The sequence below is a fragment of the Hordeum vulgare genome, chromosome 4H, assembly GCF_904849725.1.
Source record: "Hordeum vulgare subsp. vulgare chromosome 4H, MorexV3_pseudomolecules_assembly, whole genome shotgun sequence".
Taxonomy (NCBI): Eukaryota; Viridiplantae; Streptophyta; class Magnoliopsida; order Poales; family Poaceae; genus Hordeum; species Hordeum vulgare.
Window position 1 is genome coordinate 62,662,600 of NC_058521.1, and position 18,523 is coordinate 62,681,122.

Genomic DNA, 18,523 nt, shown 5'->3' on the forward strand with positions numbered 1-18,523 from the left:
TTGCAAATTACGTTGTAGCTTGCGTTGTAGCTCTACTATTTTGATATGTTCCTAGAGAAAGTTTAGTTGAAAGATGATAGTAGAAATTATGCGGACTAGGTCCTTAAACTAAGGATTGTCCTCATTGCAGCACAGAAGGCTTATGTCCTTAATGCGTTGCTCAGTGTGCTAAATCCCGAGCGTCGTCTGTAGATGTTGCGAACATCTGACATGCACGTTTTGATGACTACATGATAGTTCAGTGTGTAATACTTAACAGCTTAGAATTGAGGCACTGAAGACGTTTTTTTGACATTGCGGAACATATAAGATGTTCTTAGTGATCAAATTGGGATTTCATGCTCGTGCCCTTGTTGTGAGGTATGTGACCTCCGACGAGATTCTTTGTGTACAAAGTAAAAGGACAAAAACTCAATCGTTGAGCATGTGCTCAGATTGTCTGAGTGCAACAGTCGCTTGAATCAAGTGGGAGTTAATCTTCCAGATGAGATAGTGATGGTTCTCCAAAGTCACTGCCACCAAGCTGCTAGAACTTAGTGATGAACTATAACATGTCAAGGATATATATGATGATCCTTGAGCGATTTGCAATGTTTGACACTGCGAAAGTAGAAATCAAGTAGGAGCATCAATTGTTGAAGGTTAGTAAAACCACTAGTTTCAACAAGGGCAAGGGCTAGAAGGGATACTTCATGAAACGGCAAACCAGATGCTGCTCTAGTGAAGAAACCTAGGGTTGAACCCAAACCCGAGACTAAGTGCTTCTGTTATGAGGAAAACGGTCACTCAGGCGGAACTACCGTAGATACTTGGTAGATGAGAAGGCTGGCAAAGTCGACAGAAGTATATTTGATATACATGATATTGATGCGTACTTTACTAGTACTCCTAGTAGCACGAGGGTATTAGATACCGGTTCAGTTGCTAAGTGATTAGTAACTCGAAATAAAAGCTACGGAATAAACGGAGACTAGCTAAAAGCAAGGTGACGATACGTGTTGGAAGTATTTCCAAGGTTGATGTGATCAAAACACCGCACGCTCCCTCTACCATCGGGATTGGAGTTAAACCTAAATAATTGTTATTTGGTGTTTGCGTTGAGCATGAACATGATTGGATCGTGTTTATTGCAATACGATTATTCATTTAAAGAGAATAATGGTTATTCTATTTACTTGAATAATTACCTTCAATGGTTTACTGAATCTCAATCGTAGTGCTAGACATGTTCATAATATTGATGCCAAAAGATACAAAGTAATAATGATAGTACCACTTACTTGTGGCACTGCCACTTGAGTCATTTTGGTGTAAAATGCATGAAGAAGCTCCATGCAGATGGATCTTTATACTCACTCATTTTTGAAACGTTTGAGACATGCAAACCATACCTGTTGGTACAAACGCATGAAGAAACTCCATGCAGATGGATCGTTTGGACACACTTGATTTTTGAATCACTTGAGACATGCAAATCATACCACATGGAACAAGAAAGTAACTTGTTGGAAGTAATACATTTTTTATGTGTGCAGTCCAATGAGTGCTGAGGCACGCAGTGGATATCGTTATGTTCTTACTTCACTGATGATTTGAGTAGATACAGGAGTATTTACTTGATGAATCACAAGTCTGAAATATTGAAAAGTTCAAAGCTATTTCAGAGTGAAGATCATCGTGACAAGAGGATAAACTGTCTATGATATGATCATAGAGATGAATATCTGAGTTGCGAGTTATGGTACACGGTTAAGACAATGTGGAAATTGTTTCGCAATTCATGCCACCTAAGAACACCATAGTGTGATGGTGTGTCCGAACATCATAGCCGCGCCCTATTGGATATAGCGCATACTATGATGTCTCTTATCGAATTACCATTATCGTTTATGGGTTATGCATTAGAGACAACCGCATTCACTTTAAATAGGGCACCGCGTATTTCCTTGAGATGATACAGTATGAACTATGGTTTGGAGAAACCTGAGCTGTCGTTTCTTGAAAGTTTGGGGCTATGACGCTTATGTTAAAAAGTTTCAGTCTGATAAGCTCGAACCCAAAGCGGATAAATGCATCTTCATAGGATATCCAAAACAGTTGGGTACATCTCCTATCTCAGATCTGGAAGCAAAGTGTTTGTTTCTAGAAACGGGTCCTTTCTGGAGGAAAGGTTTCTCTCGAAAGAATTGAGTGGGAGGGTGGTGGAACTTGATGAGGTTGTTGAACCGTCACTTCAACCAGTGTGTACCACGGCACAGGAAGTTGTTCCTGTGGCGCCTACTGTTGGGGAACGTCGCATGGGAAACAAAAAATTTCCTACGCGCACGAAGACCTATCATGGTGATGTCCATCTACGAGAGGGGATGTGTGATCTACGTACCCTTGTAGACCGTACAGCAGAAGCGTTAGTGAACGCGGTTGATGTAGTGGAACGTCCTCACGTCCCTCGATCCACCCCGCGAACCTTCCCGCGATCAGTCCCACGATCTAGTGCCGAACGGACGGCACCTCCGCGTTCAGCACACGTACAGCTCGACGATGATCTCGGCCTTCTTGATCCAGCAAGAGAGACGGAGAGGTAGAAGAGTTCTCCGGCAGCGTGACGGCGCTCCGGAGGTTGGTGATGATCTTGTCTCAGCAGGGCTCCGCCCGAGTTCCGCAGAAACGCGATCTAGAGGAAAAACCGTGGAGGTATGTGGTCGGGCTGCCGTGGAAAAGTCGTCTCAAATCAGCCCTAAAACCTCCGTATATATAGGGGGAAGAGGGGGAGCCTTGCCTTGGGGCTCAAGGAGCCCCAAGGGGGTCGGCCGAGACAAGGGGGTAAGGTCTCCCCCCCCCAAACCGAGTCCAACTTGGTTTGGTCGGTGGAGTCCTTCTTCCCTTTCCCACCTCCTCCTTTTTTTGTTTTCTCTTTGATTTTCTTCCTGTGGCGCATAGGGCCTTCTTGGGTTGTCCCACAAGGCCACTAAGGGCTGGTGTGCCACCCCCAAGGCCTATGGGCTTCCCCGGGGTAGGTTGCCCCCCCCCCCCCCCCGGTGAAATCCCGGAACCCATTTGTCATTCCCGGTACATTCCCGGTAACTCCGAAAACCTTCCAGTAATCAAATGAGGTCATCCGATATATCAATCTTCGTTTCCGGACCATTCCAGAAACCCTCGTGACGTCCGTGATCTCATCTGGGACTCCGAACAACATTCGGTAACCAACCATATAACTCAAATACGCATAAAACAACGTCGAACCTTAAGTGTGCAGACCCTGCGGGTTCGAGAACTATGTAGACATGAGCCGAGAGACTCCTCGGTCAATATCCAATAGTGGGACCTGGATGCCCATATTGGATCCTACATATTCTATGAAGATCTTATCGTTTGAACCTCAGTGCCAAGGATTCATATAATCCCGTATGTCATTCCCTTTGTCCTTCGGTATGTTACTTGCCCGAGATTCGATCATCAGTATCCACATACCTATTTCAATCTCGTTTACTGGCAAGTCTCTTTACTCGTTCCGTAATACAAGATCCCGCAACTTACACTAGGTCACATTGCTTGCAAGGCTTGTGTGTGATGTTGTATTACCGAGTGGGCCCCGAGATACCTCTCCGTCACATGGAGTGACAAATCCCAGTCTTGATCCATACTAACTCAACGAACACCTTCGGAGATACCTGTAGAGCATCTTTATAGTCACCCAGTTACGTTGCGACGTTTGATACACACAAAGTATTCCTCCGGTGTTAGTGAGTTATATGATCTCATGGTCATAGGAACAAATACTTGACACGCAGAAAAACAGTAGCAACAAAATGACATGATCAACATGCTACGTCTATTAGTTTGGGTCTAGTCCATCAAGTGATTCTCCTAATGACGTGATCCAGTTATCAAGCAAGAACACCTTGTTCATAATCAGAAGACACTGACTATCTTTGATCAACTGGCTAGCCAACTAGAGGCTTGCTAGGGACAGTGTTTTGTCTATGTATCCACACATGTAAATGAGTCTTCATTCAATACAATTATAGCATGGATAATAAACGATTATCTTGATACAGGAATTATAATAATAACTATATTTATTATTGCCTCTAGGGCATAATTCCAACAGTCTCCCACTTGCACTAGAGTCAATAATCTAGCCCTCACATCATCATGCGAATTACATTGTAATAAATCTAACACCCATACAGTTCTGGTGTTGATCATGCTTTGGCCGTGGAAGAGGTCTAGTCAGCGGGTCTGCTACATTCAGTTCCGTGCGCACTTTGCATATATTTACGTCCTCCCCTTCGACGCAGTCGCGGATGAGGTTGAAGCGTCGTTTGATGTGTCTGGACTTCTTGTGAAACCGTGGTTCCTTTGCTAAGGCAATGGCACCCATGTTGTCACACAACAAGGTTATTGGATTCAGTGCCCTTGGCACCACTCCAAGATTCGTCATGAACTGCTTCATCCAGACACCCTCCTTAGCCGCCTCCGAGGCAGCCATGTACTCCGCTTCACATGTAGAATCTGCTACGACGCTTTGCTTGGAACTGCACCAGCTTACAGCACCCCCATTAAGAATAAATGAGTATCCGGTTTGCGACTTAGAGTCGTCCAGATCTGTGTCAAACCTTGCATCGACGTAACATTTTACGGCGAGCTCTTCGTCACCTCCATACACGAGAAACATCTCCTTAGTCCTTTTTAGGTACTTCAGGATATTCTTGACCGCCGTCCAGTGATCCACTCCTGGATTACTCTGGAACCTACCTGCCATACTTATGGCCAGGCTAACGTCCGGTCTAGTGCACAGCATTGCATACATGATAGAACCTATGGCTGAAGCATAGGGGACGGAGCGCATATGCTCTCTATCCTCATCAGTTGCTGGGCACTGAGTCTTACTCAATCTCGTACCTTGTAAAACTGGCAAGAACCCTTTCTTGGACTGTTCCATTTTGAACCTCTTCAAAACTTTATCAAGGTATGTGCTTTGTGAAAGTCCTATCAGGCATTTTGATCTATCCCTATAGATCTTAATGCCTAGAATGTAAGCAGCTTCTCCTAGGTCCTTCATAGAGAAACTTTTATTCAAGTATTCCTTTATGCTCTCCAAAAACTCTACGTTGTTTCCAATCAACAATATGTCATCCACATATAATATTAGAAACGCCACAGAGCTCCCACTCACTTTCTTGTAAATACAAGATTCTCCAACCACTTGTATAAACCCAAATGCTTTGATCACCTCATCAAAGCGTTTGTTCCAACTCCGAGATGCTTGCACCAGTCCATAAATGGATCATTGGAGCTTGCACACTTTGTTAGCATTCTTAGGATCGACAAAACCTTCGGGTTGCATCATATACAATTCTTCCTTAAGGAAACAGTTAAGGAACGCCGTTTTGACATTCATCTGCCAGATTTCATAATCGAAAAATGCAGCTATTGCTAACATGATTCTGACGGACTTAAGCATCGCTACGGGTGAGAATGTCTCGTCGTAGTCAACTCCTTGAACTTGTGAAAAACCCTTTGCCACAAGTCGAGCTTTATAAACGGTCACATTGCCGTCAGTGTCCGTCTTCCTCTTAAAGATACATTTTCTGAATAGCCTTGCGGCCCTCAGGCAGTACTTCCAAAGTCCACACTTTTTTCTCATACATGGATCCTATCTCGGACTTCATGGCTTCTAGCCATTTGTTGGAATCTGGGCCCACCATTGCTTCTTCATAATTTGCAGGTTCATTGTTGTCCAACAACATGATTGATAAGACGGGATTACCGTACCACTCTGGAGCAGCACGTGGTCTCGTCGACCTGCGTGGTTCGACAGAAACTTGAACCGGAGTTTCATGATCACCATCATTAACTTCCTCCTCAACCGGCGTCGCAACGACAAAGGTTTCCCCTTGCCCTGCGCCACCATCCAGAGGGATGAGAGGTTCGACAACCTCGTCAAGTTCTATCTTCCTCCCACTCAATTCTCTCGAGAGAAACTCCTTCTCGAGAAAAGCTCCGTTTTTAGCAACAAACACTTTGCCCTCGGATTTGAGATAGAAGGTGTACCCAACTGTCTCTTTTGGGTAACCTATGAAGACGCACTTTTCCGCTTTGGGTTCCAGCTTTTCAGGCTGAAGCTTTTTGACATAAGCATCACATCCCCAAACTTTAAGAAACGACAACTTTGGCTTTTTGCCATACCACAGTTCGTATGGTGTCGTCTCAACGGATTTTGATGGTGCCCTATTTAAAGTGAATGCAGTTGTTTCTAATGCATAACCCCAAAACGATAACGGCAAATCGGTAAGAGACATCATAGATCGCACCATCTCTAATAAAGTACGATTACGACGTTCGGACACACCATTACGCTGTGGTGTTCCAGGCGGTGTCAACTGTGAAACAATTCCACATTGTCTTAAGTGAGCACCAAACTCGAAACTCAGATATTCACCCCCACGATCAGACCGTAGGAACTTGATCTTCTTGTTACGATGATTTTCAACTTCACTCTGAAATTGCTTGAACTTTTCAAATGTTTCAGACTTATGCTTCATTAAGTAGACATAACCATATCTACTCAAATCGTCAGTGAAGGTGAGAAAGTAACGATATCCGCCGCGTGCCTCTACGGTCATCGGACCACACACATCGGTATGTATGATTTCCAACAAGTCACTTACACGCTCCATTGTTCTGGAGAATGGAGTTTTAGTCATCTTGCCCATGAGGCATGGTTCGCATGTGTCAAGTGAATCAGAGTCAAGTGACTCCAAAAGTCCATCGGCATGGAGTTTCTTCATGCGCTTTACACCAATATGACCTAAGCGGCAGTGCCACAAAAATATGGCGCTATCATTGTTAACTCTAACTCTTTTGGTCTCAATGTTATGTATGTGTGTATCGCTATCAAGATTCAATATGAACAATCCTCTCACATTGGGTGCATGACCATAAAAGATGTTACTCATAGAAATAGAACAACCATTATTCTCTGACTTAAAAGAGTAACCGTCTCGCAATAAACAAGATCCAGATATAATGTTCATGCTCAACGCAGGCACTAAATAACAATGATTCAAGTTCATAACTAATCCTGATGGTAACTGAAGTGAAACTGTGCCGACGGCAATTGCATCAACCTTGGAACCATTTCCTACGCGCATCGTCACTTCATCTTTCGTCAGCCTTCGTCTATTCCGCAGTTCCTGTTTCGAGTTGCAAATATGAGCAACAGAACCGGTATCGAATACCCAGGCACTACTACGAGAGCCGGTTAAGTACACATCAATAACATGTATATCGAATATACCTGATTTTTCTTTGGCCACCTTCTTATCTGCCAGATACTTGGGGCAATTGCGCTTCCAGTGACCCATACCCTTGCAATAGTAACACTCTGTTTCAGGCTTAGGTCCAGCTTTAGGTTTCTTCGTCGGATTGGCAACAGGCTTGTCGCTCTTCTTTGAATTTCCCTTCTTGCCTTTGCCGTTTCTCTTGAAACTAGTGGTCTTATTCACCATCAACACTTGATGCTCTTTACGGAGTTCAGACTCTGCGACTTTCAGCATCGCAAACAACTCGCCGGGTGACTTGTTCATCCCTTGCATGTTGTAGTTCAACACAAAGCCTTTATAGCTTGGCGGCAGTGATTGAAGGATTCTGTCAGTGATAGCCTCTTGCGGGATTTCAATCCCCAGCTCAGCTAGACGGTTTGAGTACCCAGACATTTTGAGCACATGTTCACTGACAGACGAGTTCTCCTCCATCTTGCAAGCATAGAATTTATCGGAGGTCTCATACCTCTCGATCCGGGTGTTCTTCTGAAAGATAAACTTCAACTCCTGGAACATCTCAAATGCTCCATGATGCTCAAAGCGACGTTGAAGTCCCGGTTCTAAGCCATACAAGACTGCACATTGAACTACTGAGTAGTCCTCCTTACGTGCTAACCAAGCGTTCTTAACATCCTGATCAGCCGTAGCGGGTGGTTCATCTCCTAGCGCAGCATTAAGGACATAATCCTTCTTCCTAGATTGTAAGATTAGCTTAAGATTACGAGCCCAGTCTACAAAGTTGCTTCCATCATCTTTCAACTTAGCTTTCTCTAGGAACGTATTAAAATTCAGGGTGACTGTCGTGTGAGCCATGATCTACAACACAAATATATTCAAAGTGGACTTAGACTATGTTCAAGATAATTAGAGTTTAACTTAATCAAATTATTTTCTAAACTCCCAATCAAAAAGTACATCTCTCTAGTCATTTGAGTGGTTCATGATCCACTTACACTAGCTCAAGTCCGATCATCACGTGAGTTGAGCATAGTTTCAGTGGTAAGCATCCCTATGCTAATCATATCATCTATATGATTCATGATCGACCTTTTGGTCTCATGTATTCCAAGGCCATGTCTGCACATGCTAGGCTCGTCAAGCATAACCCGAGTGTTCCGCGTGCGCAACTGTTTTGCACCCGTTGTATGTGAACGTTGAGTCTATCACACCCGATCATCACGTGGTGTCTCGAAACGACGAACTGTAGCAACGGTGCACAGTCGGGGAGAACACAATTTCGTCTTGAAATTTTAGTGAGAGATCACCTCATAATGCTACTGTCGTTCTAAGCAAAATAAGGTGCATAAAAGGATTAACATCACATGCAATTCATAAGTGACATGATATGGCCATCATCACGTGCTCCTTGATCTCCATCACCAAAGCACCGGCACGATCTTCTTGTCACCGGCACCACACCATGATCTCCATCAACGTGTTGCCATCGGGGTTGTCGTGCTACTCATCCTATTACTACTAAAGCTACATCCTAGCAAAATAGTAAACGCATCTGCAAGCACAAACGTTAGTATAAAGGCAACCCTATGGCTCCTGCCGGTTGCCGTACCATCGACGTGCAAGTCGATATTATCTATTACAACATGATCATCTCATACATCCAATATATCACATCACATCGTTGGCCATATCACATCACGAGCATACCCTGCAAAAACAAGTTAGACGTCCTCTAATTTTGTTGTTGCATGTTTTACATGGTGACCATGGGTATCTAGTAGGATCGCATCTTACTTACGCAAACACCACAACGGAGATATATGAGTTTCTATTTAACCTCATCCAAGGACCTCCTCGGTCAAATCCGATTCAACTAAAGTTGGAGAAACTGACACTTGCCAGTCATCTTTGAGCAACGGGGTTACTCGTAGCGATGAAACCAGTCTCTCGTAAGCGTACGAGTAATGTCGGTCCAAGCCGCTTCAATCCAACAATACCGCGGAATCAAGAAAATACTAAGGAGGGCAGCAAAACGCACATCACCGCCCACAAAAACTTTTGTGTTCTACTCGAGAAGACATCTACGCATGAACCTAGCTCATGATGCCACTGTTGGGGAACGTCGCATGGGAAACAAAAAATTTCCTACGCGCACGAAGACCTATCATGGTGATGTCCATCTACGAGAGGGGATGTATGATCTACGTACCCTTGTAGACCGTACAGCAGAAGCGTTAGTGAACGCGGTTGCTGTAGTGGAACGTCCTCACGTCCCTCGATCCGCCCCGCGAACCGTCCCGCGATCAGTCCCACGATCTAGTGCCGAACGGACGGCACCTCCGCATTCAGCACACGTACAGCTCGACGATGATCTCGGCCTTCTTGATCCGGCAAGAGAGACGGAGAGGTAGAAGAGTTCTCCGGCAGTGTGACGGTGCTCCGGAGGTTGGTGATGATCTTGTCTCAGCACGGCTCCGCCCGAGCTCCATAGAATCGCGATCTAGAGGAAAAACCGTGGAGGTATGTGGTCGGGCTGCCGTGGAAAAGTCGTCTCAAATCAGCCCTAAAACCTCCGTATATATAGGGGGAAGAGGGGGAGCCTTGCCTTGGGGCTCAAGGAGCCCCAAGGGGGTCGGCCAAGCCAAGGGGGGAAGGTCTCCCCCCCCCAAACCTAGTCCAACTTGGTTTGGTGGGTGGAGTCCTTCTTCCCTTTCCCACCTCCTCCTTTTTTTCTCTTTGATTTTCTTCCTATGGCGCATAGGGCCTTCTTGGGCTGTCCCACCAGCCCACTAAGGGCTGGTGTGCCACCCCCAAGGCCTATGGGCTTCCCCGGGGTGGGTTGCCCCCCCCCCCCTGGTGAACTCTCGGAACCCATTCGTCATTCCCGGTACATTCCCGGTAACTCCGAAAACCTTCCGGTAATCAAATGAGGCCATCCTATATATCAATCTTCGTTTCCGGACCATTCCAGAAACCCTCGTGACGTCCGTGATCTCATCCGGGACTCCGAACAACATTCGGTAACCAACCATATAACTCAAATACGCATAAAACAACGTCGAACCTTAAGTGTGCAGACCCTGCGGGTTCGAGAACTATGTAGACATGAGCCGAGAGACTCCTCGGTCAATATCCAATAGCGGGACCTGGATGCCCATATTGGATCCTACATATTCTATGAAGATCTTATCGTTTGAACCTCAGTGCCAAGGATTCATATAATCCCGTATGTCATTCCCTTTGTCCTTCGGTATGTTACTTGCCCGAGATTCGATCATCAGTATCCGCATACCTATTTCAATCTCGTTTACCGGCAAGTCTCTTTACTCGTTCCGTAATACAAGATCCCGCAACTTACACTAAGTCACATTGCTTGCAAGGCTTGTGTGTGATGTTGTATTACCGAGTGGGCCCCGAGATACCTCTCCGTCACACGGAGTGACAAATCCCAGTCTTGATCCATACTAACTCAACGAACACCTTCGGAGATACCTGTAGAGCATCTTTATAGTCACCCAGTTACGTTGCGACGTTTGATACACACAAAGTATTCCTCCGGTGTTAGTGAGTTATATGATCTCATGGTCATAGGAACAAATACTTGACACGCAGAAAAACAGTAGCAACAAAATGACACGATCAACATGCTACGTCTATTAGTTTGGGTCTAGTCCATCACGTGATTCTCCTAATGACGTGATCCAGTTATCAAGCAACAACACCTTGTTCATAATCAGAAGACACTGACTATCTTTGATCAACTGGCTAGCCAACTAGAGGCTTGCTAGGGACAGTGTTTTGTCTATGTATCCACACATGTAAATGAGTCTTCATTCAATACAATTATAGCATGGATAATAAACGATTATCTTGATACAAGAATTATAATAATAACTATATTTATTATTGCCTCTAGGGCATAATTCCAACACCTACACCAATTGAAGTGGAAACTAATGATGGTGATCATTAAGCTTCGGATCAAGTTACTACAAACCTCGTAGGTCGACAAGGTCGCGTACTACTACAGAATGGTATGGTAATCCTGTCTTGGAGGTCATGTTGTTGAACAACAATGAACCTACGAGCTATGGAGAAGCGATGGTGGGCCTGGATTCCGGCAAATGGCTGGAGGCCATGAAATCCAAGAGAGGATCCATGTATGAAAACAAAGTGTAGACTTTAGAAGAACTACTTGATGGTCGTAAGACTATTAAGTAAAGATGGATCTTTAAAAGGAAGACAGACGATGATGGTGAAAAGTCACCATTAAGAAAAGCTCAACTTATCGCAAAGATGTTTCCGACAAGTTCAAAGAGTTGACTATGATGAGACTTTCTCACTCGTAGCGATGCTAAAAATCTATTGGAATTATGTTAGCAATTGATGCATTGTTTGTGAAATATTGCACATAGGATGTCGAAACATTGTTTCCTCGACGGTTTCCTTGAGGAAAGGTTGTATGTGATACAACCAAAAGGTTCTGTCGATCCTAAGGATGCTAACAAGTATGCAAGCTCCAACGATCCTTCTATGGACTGGTGCAAGCATCTCAGAGTTGGAATATATGCTTTGATGAGATTATCAAAGCTTTTGGGTTTATACAAGGTTTATGAGAAACTTGTATTTCCAAAGAAGTGAGTGGGAGCACTATAGAATTTCTGATAAGTATATGTGGTTGACATATTGTTGATCGGAAGTAATGTAGAATTTTTGTAAAGCATAAAGGGTTGTTTGAAAGGAGTTTTTCAAAGGAAAACCTAGATAGAGCTACTTGAACATTGAGCATCAAGATCTATAAAGATAGATCAAAACGCTTAATAGAACTTTCAATGAAATACATGCCTTGATAGGTTTTTGAAGGAGTTCAAAGTAGATCAACAAAGATGGAGTTCTTGGCTGTGTTGTAAGGTGTGAATTTGAGTAAGACTCAAAGCCCGACCACGGCAGAAGAAAGAGAAAGGACGAAGGTCGTCCCCTATGCCTTAGCCGTAGGCTCTAAAGTATGCCATGCTATGTACCACACCTGATGTGTGCCTTGCCATGAGTTTGTCAGGGGGTACAAAGAGTGATCCAGGATTGAATCACTCAACAGCGGTCAAAGTTATCCTTAGTAACTAATGGACTAAGGAATCTTTCTCGGTTATGGAGGTGATTAAAGAGTTCACGTAAAGGGTTACGTTGATGCAAGCTTTAACACTAATCCGAATAACTCTGAGTAGTAAAACGGATTCGTATAGTGGAGTAGTCATTTGGAAAATTTCCAAATGGCACATTGGTAGCAGCATCTACAGGATGACATAGAGATTTGTAAAGCACACTTAAATCTGAAAGGTTCAGACCCGTTGACTAAAACCTCTCTCACAAGCAAGACGTGATCAGACCCCAGAATTACATGGGTGTTGGATTCGTTAAAATCACATAGTGATGTGAACTAGATTATTGACTCTAGTGCAAGTGGGAGACTGTCGAAAATATGCCCTAGAGGCAATAATGAATTAGTTATTATTATATTTCTTTGTTTGTGATAATCGTTTATTATCCATGCTATAATTGTATTGATTGGAAACTCAAATACATGTGTGGATACATAGACAAAACACTGTCCCTAGTAAGCCTCTAGTTGACTAGCTCGTTGATCAAAGATGGTCAAGGTTTCCTGACCATAGACAAGTGTTGTCGCTTGATGACGGGATCACATCATTAGGAGAATCATGTGATGGACTAGACCGAAACTATGAATGTAGCATGTGATCGTGTCATTTTGTTGCTATTGTTTTCTGCGTGTCAAGTATTCATTCCTATGACCATGAGATCATGTAACTCACTGACACCGGAGGAATACCTTGTGTGTATCAAACGTCACAACGTTACTGGGTGACTATAAAGGTGCTCTACAGGTATCTCCGAAGGTGTCCGTTGAGTTAGCATGGATCAAGACTAGGATTTGTCACTCCGTGTGACGGAGAGGTATCTTGGGGCCCACTCGGTAATACAACATCACATACAAGCCTTGCAAGCAATGTGACTCAAGTGTAAGTCACGGGATCTTGTGTTATGGAACGAGTAAACAGACTTGCCGGTAATGAGATTAAAATAGGTATAGGGATACCGACGATCAAATCTCGGGCAAGTAACATACCGAAGGACAAAGGGAATGTTATACGGGATTATATGAATCCTTGGCACAAAGGGTCAACCGATAAGATCTTCGTAGAATATGTAGGATCCAATATGGACATCCAGGTCCCGCTATTGGATATTGACCGGGGAGTGTCTCGGATCATGTCTACATAGTTCTCGAACCCGCAGGGTCTGCACACTTAAGGTCCAGTGACGTTTTAGTTTAGTTGAGTTATATGTGTTGGTGACCAAAGGTTGTTCGGAGTACCAGATGAGATCACGAACGTCACGTGGGCTTCCGAAATGGTCCGGAAATGAAGATTGATATATTGGAAGTTGGTGTTTGGATTCCGGAAAGTTTTCGGGCATTGTCGGAAGTGTACCGAGAGTGACGAATGGATTCCGGGGGGGCACTGGGTGGGCCCACCATGCCCTAAGGGGTTCACGTGGGTTTATTGGATGCACAATAAGGTATAATGGGCTGACAAAGTCATCCAAGGAAAGCCCATGAGGAAAAAGTGGAAAATCCAAAAGAGGTGGGAAAATAAGGAAGGAGTCCTAATCCAAGTGGGATTGGAGAAGGACTCCTCCCTTCCCCAAGTCGGCCGACCCAAGGAGGCCTTCTTGGCCGGCGCCCTAAGGGCTTGCCCCACCCCTTGGATCCTCCTATATATACTTGAGGTTTAGGGTTGTTTGAGACACAACTTTGCCACATGCAACTCAAACCTACACCTCATAGTTCTTCCTCTACATTAGATTTCTGCGGAGCTCAGGCGGAGCCCTACAGGAATAGATCATCACCAACACCGGCGCACCGTCACGCTGCAGGAGAACTCATCTACTTCTCCGTCTCTCTTGCTGGATCAAGAAGGCCGAGATTGTCATCGAGTTGTACGTGTGCTGAACGCGGAGGTGCCGTCCGTTCGGCGCTAGATCGGAACGGATCGTGGGACGACGGTGATTTTAATCACGAAGCTGTACCACTACATCAACCGCGTTTCTTAACGCTTCCCACTTAGCGATCTACAAGGGTATGTGGATCTAATCTCCTCTCGTAGATGAACATCACCATGATAGGTCTTCGTGTGTGCATGAATTTTTTTGTTTCCCATGCAACGTTCCCCAACAGGAACTTCCTGGTGTTGAGTAGTTTCCATCTGAGGTCATCTTCATTAAGTTTTTGACCATGCCAAAATCTGGTGTCAACACATGCCCCCTGTTTTTTTGGCAAAACTTGTGTGTAGAAAAATAATTTGCATGGAGCTTGTTCTAAGGACGATGTCAACACTCCATTGGCCATATTGATTTGCTAAGGGAAATAATCATATATCGGCCATGTTTACTCTTAGGGCGATAATACTATATCGGCCACTGCATTTTTTAAAAATCACACCTCAAAACTAATTACCACCAGTCGGCTTTAAAGAGATGGGAATGAATGCGTTCCTAGTAGCACTAAGGAAATCAAATTCTGCGAGGTTACGACATGTTAAGCAAGTAACATCGGGAGGATTCCAATCCACTGATGCATCGGCCAAGGCAACACAAGCCGAGTTATCCATGTGAATGACTTCTACTTCATCATCGACCCATTGTATTAAGAATTGATGCATGGTAAATGGCACGCACTGGTTGGCATGAACCCAATCGTGGCCTAGTATAACATTATAGTTACCTTGCAACTCGACGATGAAGAATGTGGTGTCCAAAGTTTTGCTTCCCACTATGAGTTCCATGCACATCACGCCTTTGGCCTCTGTCTTGATATGTTAAGTACCATATTGGTCTTCCTCAATGCATCATCATCTAACCCCAACTTCTTGAAGATCGAATAGGGCATAAGATTTACCACAACACCACCACCAACGAGCATCCTAGCAACCGGTTATCCATTAATATGACCCTTGAGGTACAATGCCTTCAGGTGTTTCACCGGTTCTTTGGCTTCTCGAAGATAGCGTTCTTAGGACTAAAATCTAGCTGGGCCACCTCCCCTTCTTCACCTATAGCAGGAAACTCGGTAGGTAAGTAATACACCATATTAATATCCATACCTTCCTGAACCGACGTAAATTTGTAATCCACCATCTCATCTTCATCTCCCAATGTGTATATTGTACTTGAAGTCTCCTCAATTGAAGGGGATGTCTCAGGTGGTGTGGATGATGTTATAGAGGTCACATCCTCCTCTTTTGGTGGTGTAGGTGTGGCTGTAGCTAATGTAGAAGCATCTGCTTTTTATTTTTGTTTAGACCTCCACACTTGTTTTGTGAATGGCACGGGCCAAATTTTATTGAACAATTCGTCCCTTAGCTTATCTTATTTGCGCTCTGCCTTCTCATGGTTCCCCATGCGTTGTAATCTTATTTTAATGGTCTTAGTTAAACCGGGAGGATACCGCTTAGGTTGAGTATAGTTTAGATCCCTATGTTTGGCCTTGCTTGTGCTAACCTCATAATCGTTGGCCAAGGAACCCTGCTGAACAATAAGAAGATCACCATTAGAACTACATCAACTGTGTTTCGAACGCTTTCGCTTAGCGGTCTACAACGGTATCTAAACACACTCTCCCTCTCGTAGTTGCGCATCTCCATGGATAGATCTTGTGTGTGCGTAGAATTTTTTTTGTTTCCCATGTAACGTTCCCCAACACTTACGCCATCCTCTCCTTGCACCATATCAGCGTGATGTTCCTCTCCTCTACACGACGCAAGCCTGGCTGGGAGATGTCGATGGGCTTGGCTGAAAGGTGCTTTAAGAAGCATGCGATACGAGGCAAATAGTGAAAAGAAGAAACCAAGTGGACCAAATTTGCATCCAATGGGCCTTGTTGACGCTGATGTAGATAACCAAAGCACATCCATAAAGGGCGTGTTTGAGAGACGTTCCGCGTGATACTAGTCTGTGGAGCCTAGCTCAACAAGGCATGGCTGAGGAAAAACAGGCAGAGAACTAACATCTGTACCTAGTTTGGTTGCCTATATTCCCTCTAGGTTGCATGGGTGTAACGGAAGGCATTGTATTTGGTTGCCCACTTGTGTACGTGCAAACACAAGGCAAGGTGTTTGGTTGCATGCAATGCCAATTGTCTGCTAACCTCTTCGATGCGGTGGTGAGGTAACCAACACACATTGACGTCAAGAAATAACACACACAACATAAGATAGTAGCAAGCAGTTTAAGTCCATAGATAAACATATCAGTTCGAATGGAAAGCGCTATGATATTAAACTAAAGCAGTCGGAGCACAGAGGCTATCCTAAACGTTCACGGTGAAGGCGTCGTCGTGCCTCCCGCACTTGGTCACCACTTTAATGCCATTGTCGTTGAATACAGTGACCTTGAGTGTGTCAGGAGTCAGCAACTTGAAGGTTGCCATGTAGCCTACCATGATCTAAGGGACGACAGAGAAGGTGGCCCAACCTTGATCGTGGGTGACCCTGTCTTTCAAAAGTAGGACAGTGACCCTCATGAGCAATCGGCGTTCGTCTTGAGCTTAAACTCCTGTGGCTCACAAGGTCGGTGCTTCGTGAAGTTGAGGGGCATTGGTATGTCCTTGAGCTGCGGGCCATGATCACCTTTAAGAAGTGAATTGGCCCACCCTCCTCATGGTAGTTGTCGTAGTTTTGGCGCTTGTCGCTGGGGGGCTCCTCCGGCATGTCGTCGTCCGTGGGCGGCACCTAGACAGGTGTTACCTCTGAGGGGGACACTACATCCTTGCCCTTGTCCTGCTCATTGGCGACACCACCTCCTTGCCCTTATTCTCCGCGTCGATCTGCATTATGAAGAGCACAACGTTAAAAGGTTGATCGCCATTAAAACATATCGTCCACAACCCCTTTATTTACCCAGCCCAACGGTCACCACTTACCCACCACCACTTACCCAACCCTCTATGTCTCTCACTCTTCCTCCTACCCATCGCCGTGAACTCCAACAACTCGAACCCCAATCCCAACCCCAAGAGAAATTCCAACCCCTTCCCTTGGGACATTAGATGGAGGGATTTCTTCCTAGGGTGCTCTCTTAGTGATCGCACCAAGTTCGAGAACACCATGGAGGCATGCTCAAACTTCAACAACATGGGAAACCTTCACAAAGAGTCATGCGATGTGGTGACGAATGGTGACAAAGGCAACATTGGAGGAGTTGAAGACGCCGATTCTTTACCCAGCAAAGGGCGCGATGTCAATCGACATACGACGTTGGGCCATGAATCAGGTCGACTCAAATGATGTTCGACAGAGGGCAAAGTGGGCCAAGTACAGAGAGTGTCGGATTCCTCATGACCATCGTGCCACAGTGTACTTCACAACAAGGACTGTGGGGTTGCTGGAGGAGGAACAAGAAACGGTGGCGATGGAGGTGGAAGAAGAAGATGTGGTGGCCATGGTTGTAAGGGCGCCGGGGTGAGGACACCAAAGCATGCCAATCGAGTTGGGCTTCGTCGAGGAAGAAGAGACGACGGTGTAGGTCGAGGAGAAGAACAAGGCCAAGGTCACTAACCGCTCCAAGCACCTCCAGAGTCACCGAGGCTAAGATCTGAGACTATTGTGTAAGATTAACCCCCAATCCCCATTTTTCTTATACTCAATCTGGATCGGAAACCTCAAATCCATCGATACTACGGACTCATGATGATGCTATTTATCCTGATACCCCGTTCCCCTATCGCGAATCGAACCTAAACACGGATTGAATGCGCAATAGTATGTGAGAAGGAAAAAATGCTTATCGACATTGCCGAGTTTGCCGATGAAGGGGGCGAAGGTCAACTTGTTGTTCTCCGACCTGCCGAACGCCGCTGCCGTCGTCGGTGAGAATGGGGAGAGGGGAGGGAGGAGAGCGGTGAGGGAAGGTGAGGATAATAACTTCCGACGTTTCGACCATGGCTCCTCGCGTGCAGCCCCCGCTGCCCACGTGCATCGCACGGGCCTGACTCTGAAGAAACTGTCGATTCAGACGTAGCTCTCGGCCTGGCTCAGAGGTGTTTTAAAGTCTGTACGATGCAAGCCGAACAATGTATGCTGGCAATCAATCAACATATTTTCTACTTCCTTCCCACGCGGGTCTTATTTAACCTTATATAGACAACCAAACACACGTAAATTATG